We start from the raw sequence: 7811 nt of genomic DNA, 5'->3' as shown, positions 1-7811 counted from the left end.
GGGATTTAGACTGAGTCTCACTCTTCCATACTGTTAGCTGATTGTCGTGTCCAGCCAGCTTCCTGCTCCCGTTCTCATGCCTTCTCCCCCTGCTACCATGCCTTCAGGATTGTGGACCATAATATCCCCCTGGAAACTGGAAACCAAAATGAACTATATTTTTCCCTAAAGTTGCTTGTGGGAGGCATTTTATGACAGCAATGACAGAGTAACTAAGACACCTGCCTGTGAGCAGTTTTCTGTCTTCCAGAACCTACTATGCAGAGACTTCCATTGTCACGTTCGTCTACAACATTGGCCCTGTTGAACTGGAAGTAGCATCTTACTTAGATGTCTTAGTAAGACATATATGGGCAAGAGGGCCATAGATAAATCCATCCTTGGTACCAAGTACTATATCCTTCCAGGGGGAACCACAGGTGGTGAGTTGACACAAGAAATGAGTTACTCAGAAGCTAGAAGGCTGTGGTAGCCAAAAGGGACATTAAGGTAACACATTCATAAATTCAGAAGTGGCTACTACAAGGCTACCATAGTCCAGGTGTCAGAGTAAAGCCTCTATACTGCTATCCTTTAAACTCCAGGAGCAGAAGACACATAAGACCTTGGACCTCTGCTGGGAAAAACAGACTTTGTTATAGAGTTGGTTGTGATTTTCTAGTGTGCATGTCACTAAGAAGGCTAAAGTCAGTGGTGCCATTTCCAGGGGTACCACAGCTACTACGGCTGCCAGGGGAATCTAGAAAGGAGCTGTCATTATCTTCTGTTGCCATGGGAAGACTGATGGAAGCTGGAGCTGAGAAGAGTGTTCCACCTCATGCCTTCCATTCAACTATTACCAGCTAGCATCCTAACCTGCAGGCAGCAAGGGAAGTATAGGGGGTGTCTTTTGCAGAGCCCCAGTCCCACAGATCAGGAAGTAAAAGGGTGAACTTGGACATGGGACACAGTAGGAAATATTCAGCATTCCTTTCCCACTCATGACGGCTCTATGAAGTGTCAGTCTCTGCTCTGTCCCTGGCTCACTGCCACAGACACATCTTACAAATAGAAATGACAGATTTAAATGATAAAAATGCCTTTGCTGTTCTCATTCTGGAACCCTAAGTTGATTTTTCAGAGTGCAAATTGACACGGACATGAATTGTTTCTCAGAGATTTTTGTTCCCGTAGCATGTTTTGTTGCATGACCCAAACTGCATGCCATGCTCTGAGTGACCTCAGCCACCTGCCTCGTCTCGCTCTTCTCTATGATGATTGGTACAAGACTTGGCAATGACAACATACGGTCCCCTCACCTCCAGGATCGCCCTGCTCTCTGACTTTTTCTCAGCACACATGCCCGAATGCCCTCAAACCACACACCCCACCCTGCACACTGGGCCTTCTGGCAGTGCTGTCTACAAAGGTGGCAACCTCAGCTGTTTGCACTGCTCCGAAGCTCTATGCCAAGAACGCAAGCCCACCAGCCTTTAAGCTGGACGTGTCTCAACACGGAACCACGGCACTCACAAATGCAGTGGCCACGAGGTTAGGGGCTGGGAAGTGTGCCCAGGCATTTTTGTAGCATTCCAGTCAGGAAGCTCAGCACCTATCATGCTGTGTAGGCGGAAGCAAAACAACCAGCCACCCTGCATCAGATGAGTATGCCCTTACTCTGCACATTTATGCTAGGTGGCTAGCCCCTGAGGGCATCGAGAGGGCCAAAGAAGTAAGCGGAAATCTAAAAAACACAACGAAATTAATAGGGGGAGGGGATTGTTCCAGATTTTTCTGAGAGGGTGCAGTGATTGCTTCCTCTAAGTGTCTGTTGTTGCTGATGGCTAATTTATTCAGAAAGGCAAGAACTGAGTCTGAAGCCCAAAGGTTGTTTGATTCATCTTGTATTTGGGTTTCAGTCTCCCCAGGAGTTAACCAGCCTCCTTTCAGTGTGTCTCTGGCTGCTCTTATGCTAAAAAAGTGTGCAGGTTTCTGCTCCAGATCGAATTCTTGATTCCATGAAGGGAGTAAGGGTAGGATCGAGGAAGCCTGGGCTCTGTGGTATTCACCGCATGCATGACGGGTCCCGGAACACACGTAAGTTGTCTTCACACTTTGTCATTTCAAGCGTTAATAACGCAGCAGTGATGTGTTTCTCCTGCTTGCTTGAGGTTTTTTATTATTGTATGTGGGGAAGCTGAGGGAGGCGTGTGGGCATGGGTGGATGTAAAGGTCAGGAGAAGACCTAAGGAGAGGGTTTTCTTCTTCTTCCACCTTTACATGGGTTTCAGGAATTGAACTCGGGTCACCACGATTGTGCAGGAAGCACCTTTACCTGCTGGACCTTTTCACCAGCCTTGTATTTTTTTTTTTTAAGACAGGGTTTAACTAAGTAGCCCAGACTGCCCCTTAACTAAGAGGCAATCCTCCTGCCTGAACCTCCCAAATGTTGAGATTACAGGCATGAACCTCTGTGCCCAGCTATATAACTTTCTTGAGAGACCAGAGTTATGGACTCAGAATGCATACTGTCCTACTGTGCCAAGGCAAAGGGACAGGGTAGAGAAAGCACAGGAAACTTTGTTGGGTTTGAATGAGCACATCAGTGCTTCATGATGACGGGGACATCCTGCTGCTACTCGGGCAGCATCCTGGCTGGGATGCTGTGCTGGAATTTTCTGACTTCCCCAGTGGGGAAATTAGGTAACAGGCACACAGAATCTGTCCATATTCGTTCCCAAAACGAATTCCAGCAAACTAAGATTCAAACAGGAAAAAAAGGGCGAGAGAGAAACCCTGAGGGCTTCCCTCATCTCTAATGAGTCTCTCTTCCAGGAAGAACTCAACCCTGTGGGTCTTCAGGCTTCCCTTTGAGACATTGCTCTTCTTCTCACAAGATCTTGGTGTGTAACTATTGATTTAAAATGGCCCTGTCCGTCAATTTTATTTGTAGCAATTGCTTTTTCTATTTCTTCCCAGTCGACTAAATACAACTGGGGTCCAGTGAGGTGGTTCAGTGGGTAAGGTCACTTCTGCCAAGCTTGACAACCTGAATTTCATACCCAGCACCCACATTGTAGAAAGAGAGAACTTATTCTTAAAAGCTGTTCTTGATCTCCACACATACACCATGAAATGTACATGTGTTGCAAAGGTGGGAACACACATGATGAATAAGTAGATAGATAGATAGATAGATAGATAGATAGATAGATGGATGGATTTAATAAATAATAACTTTAATTTTAATCATTGTATAATTAAATATATTAAATAATTATTTAATAAATAAATGTTTGTAGGTAGTCTAAGGATTCCAAAGTAAAAGCATAAAAACATCTGAGAAAAAACAGTGTAGAAAGTATTTTTCAGGAACTTGGGGGTCATAGCACAACTGAGTTCTTGCACAGTGCCCTAGGTTTGATCCTTTGGCCCCACATAACAGCATGGTGGAACATACCTGTAGTCCCAGCATGTAGGAAGTCAAGATAGGAAGATCAAAATTTGATGGTTGGGCTAGGAGATGGTTCAGTGGTTATAGCACTTACCTCAGAGTGGGAGAGCCCCAGAACCCATGTAATAAAGAGGGCAGAGCAGTGTGCATCCGTCATCCCAGCACACCTCCAGCAAGAAGGGAGCCAGAGTCAGGAGAATGCCAGAAGCTTGCACGCCAGCAGACCTGGCATGCACAGTAGTGAACAGCAGAAGACCCTGCATCAAACAAGGGGGACAGTGAGGACTGACCCATAGCCAAAGCTGACCTCTGAACTCCACACATGCCCCGTGCCACTGTGCTTATATGTGTATACCTACACTCACACTGCACACAGCCAACATACTACACAACACCTACTAAAAGTTCAAGGTCATCCTGGGCTGCACGGTTAGTGCAAACCCAGCCTAAGATACATGAGACCCTGTTGAAGGAACAGAAGTAGGCAGAGGAAGAGGAGGAAGAAAAGGAGAAGGAGGAGGAGGAGATGGATAAGAAGGAGGAGGAGAAATGGTCAGTCAATAGTGAAAATATATACATACATACAAACACAACCACTTTCTCTGCCCAACTCATGACCTCTCTCCATTGCACATGGCCACCTCACTGATGAAGATAACTAGAGATGAATATGTCAGCCATTCAGAGTCAGTATTCCTCATCTACATTCCTTCATTTCCAGGTCTGGTCCTCTCTTCCTCTTCACACTCCCTTAACTGATAGCAGAAGATCATGAGGACATGATGATCGGAGACCGATTAATACACTTTCAGGTTCCTTTTGTAAATGAGGATTTGCTTCTGTCTTCTCCCTAACCACAACCTATAAGCTGAGAAAGACCTGCGGAGCCTGGACTTCAGTCCTGGAGAGGGCTGGGGCAGGATTTTCTCACAGCGCTTAGAGTCAGACATTCAATTTTCCTATCTTATAAAGCGCCATATGTCCTGGCTATTTCCTAAATAACTTCTGGTTGAATTAGGTGATAATATTAGGATAAATGAAAAGCTGTTTGTCCCTAGTGGGGAAAAATTAGTCTTCAAAGGAATATTAAAATGCTGCTCTGCTAAACCTCATTAAACATGTTTCCATCGAACCATGCGATGGCTTATTCAATCACAGAGTCTAATGAATGAAAAAAAAATGCCGTTACTTGATGCTGAAAGCAAGGCAAGACATTGCTTGCCAGTTTCCTGGAGGAGCCAGTCATCGTGTCCAGGATATGGCAAAAGTCTTTCAGAGCTTCTACGGATAGCGTCAGCCGAAAATACCCTCACACCCCTCAGCTGTCTGCAGACAGGCTCCATTTCACAGCTGGCTTAGGAAACCTATTTGTCAGTCTTCAAAGCATATTTACAACCACTTAGCTGCCCTGCTTCTCTGAGGCACAGCCAGATTTTGATGCAGAAAATTAAACTAGAGCTGGGACTGTAGCTTCCTAGCACAGTGCTTGTCCAGCATGCGTGAGGCTGAGGGTACCATCTCTGAACCAGAAAAAAAAAAAAAAACAACTCAAGAAGGAAGGCTGGGTTGAGGTAAATATATTCTGTTTAGACAGGTACTTGTAGCGGTTTCAGGCTACAATGCAACTGTACATTCCACAGCTGTTAAAGCCATACTACTTACAGTCACCACCCGCACTGATTAGAGCCACTAAATAGACTCAATTCCATCTTCCCACTTTGTCAGGGTAAGTACCACCATCCTTGTTTTAGAAAGGAAGGGGTGGAGGCTCTGGAGTATGAACAAGATGTTACCCAGAGTTCCATGGCTGAGGAAGACTGAGCTACAGTGTGTACCCTCAAACGGGCAGTGTGATCCTCGAGCCCACACTCAGACCCTTTGAAAACAAAGGTGACCTCTGGTCAGACTATGTGATTTAAGGCTCTAACACTATAGAGGAAGCCTTAAGTTTCAGACAGTGCTTCATGAGTTGGGATGAATGTTATCTCTCTAATTGAGATACCCATGCTACCCATCCCATTTTTCTGGCCACTGACCACTTTTCCATCCTTTAACCAGTATTATGAGTACACATAGGACGGAGAGGACAGGTAACAAGAAGAGGTGCATCAGTGGTCTAAGGAACACCCCCAACCATAAATTTATTTTTGTTGCTACTTTTTAACTGTAATTTTGCTGCCGAGCAGTGTCTTAGTTCCTAAGAACATCAGAAATATGTGTTTTCTGATGGTTGTGACCCACAGGTTGAGAACCACTGCTTTACAGCATGACTTCAGGAACCTGAAATGCTCCTGTTCATTAATACTCAAGGAGGGTATTTGATTTGAAGTACTTTAAGTAAATCACAGAAACTAAACTGCCACAGGACAGGGCGGAGGGGGGTTGGGGATGAGCCCACTGAGAGAGCACTTGCCTCTTATATGTAAGATCTTAGGTTTGAGCCCCAGTCCCACACAGAAGTAAGACTGCCACTGAGAATGTACAAAGTGGCCATTAATACTTGGAGTAGGCATTTTTGCTTATTAATTCTTTGCAGCATCTCTCCAGTAGGATTCTCCGAACCTTGTGGAAAACATACAATCCAGTTTTGTTTTTAAGAAGTTAAGAAAATTGGGGCAAAGGCTAAAGGAGAGCAGAAATTAGCACGGGGGTGGGAGGGGGTTGGTGAGCCCCGGAGAGCATGCTGTTGTGCCTATGTCACTCACTGCATTTTGGTCTAAAAATAACCAGCAGCACCACTTTTCTGAAAACATGGCTTCTGCTTTGGGAAACATCGTCCCTTTGTCAGCCATGGACCCTCTTGTCCCCTTTGTACTTGATTCTTTCTGGTCAGCATTAGAAAAGGTCCTCTTGATTCTGCCCTTTGTCCGGTTTCTGGTTTGGGGGAGGGGGTGGTCAGTGTTTTTGTTTTCCTCTGAGAGACTACCAGCAGCTGGGACGATGAAGAGTCGCTTGAGCTTTTTAAAACGAATGACCCTGAGGAGCATTTGAGGATTCATTTGTCAAGCGGAGTTGGAACGTCTTCTGTGGGCAAGCTCATGTTTCCAATTTGGGATTCCCGAGCAATCAGCTGCGGAGCGGCTCACATCCGCTTGACGTCAGCACTGAGCCCTGTGGTATCTTTAGTAGCTCACTGTGCACAGTGACACCAAGGGATGAGCTGTCTCCTGAAAAACAGCTTGTTTGACATATGTTTATGGAGCTACAACTTGGCAGTGAGATCAGAACTCTCTTCTAGAAAACTCTACCACACACAATGGACAAATCTGAAAGGGAGAGTTTCTGTTTCCTAATGGCCCTCCCTTTCCTGTTCGGGTCATTGCTACACCCTCATGTAACCACAACCTGGGCTATACAAACATTGACAGCATTCCTTCCATCAGCATTCAAATAGATGAGCTGAACATAAAATAAAAGTCAAAAAAATTTAGAAATATACCAGTGTAGAGCCAAATTCTGTTGTACATAAAATGTCTCCTGTTTTCATTTTGTTTGCACAAATGAAAACATCAAAAACACCCAACACAAATCCTAAAATCAATGTTATTTTGCCTTTAATAATGACTTTGGGATCTGTGTGTGTGTGTGTTTGAAAGTGTAAGGGGTATGGAAGTTGCATGAGCACAAATGCATGTGTGTGGGCATTCTTGTTGAAACTGCAGGAGGACCTCAGGAATCCCACTGACCTGGGGCTTTAAGCTACAGCTATGTTAGCTGGCTTGCAGAGCCCCAAGATCTGATCGGCCTGCCCCACGTCCCCAGCGCTGGATTACAGGTGGGCTGTATCTGGCTTTTGCGAGGTGTTAGGGATTGAACGAACGTCCTTAAACTTACAGAGCAAGCACTTCATCTACCGAGCTGTCCCCCAGCCTCATCACTTTAAAACTCCATTTTATGGGAGCAGACAGATAACCCTGTCTTGCACTTGTGTTTCATCACCTCTGCTCCTTAAGCTTCGTGGAGATAAGGTCTTAGTCTCCCTTTGCCTCTGCTTTATCTGGAAAGCCTAAAGCAATGTATCGTGTAGAGACTGCACCACAGCACTTATCTATCTATCTACCGTCTATCACTGGATAGACTACCGGTAGTCACTGAATGGGTGAATGAATGAGTTAACAAACTAGCATATAAAAACTCAGGGCAAGGCAGCCCAGTAAGATGGCTCAGCAGTTAAAGGTGTTTGCTGCCCAGCCTGACAAACTGACAAACTGAATTTGATCCCCAGGACCCACATGGTGGAAGGGGAAAACCCCAAGTTGTCCTCTGACCCTAACATACAAAACATCGTACTAGTACACACTCACATATACACATTAAATAATAAATGTTAGAAAAAATAAAAAATGGAATGGTGCAAAATTTATTAGTCTGACCACAA

This window comes from Psammomys obesus, unplaced genomic scaffold (assembly GCF_907164565.1).
Source record: "Psammomys obesus unplaced genomic scaffold, mPsaObe1.curated_primary_1811, whole genome shotgun sequence".
Lineage (NCBI taxonomy): Eukaryota > Metazoa > Chordata > Mammalia > Rodentia > Muridae > Psammomys > Psammomys obesus.
This window is presented reverse-complemented; position numbering follows the sequence as displayed.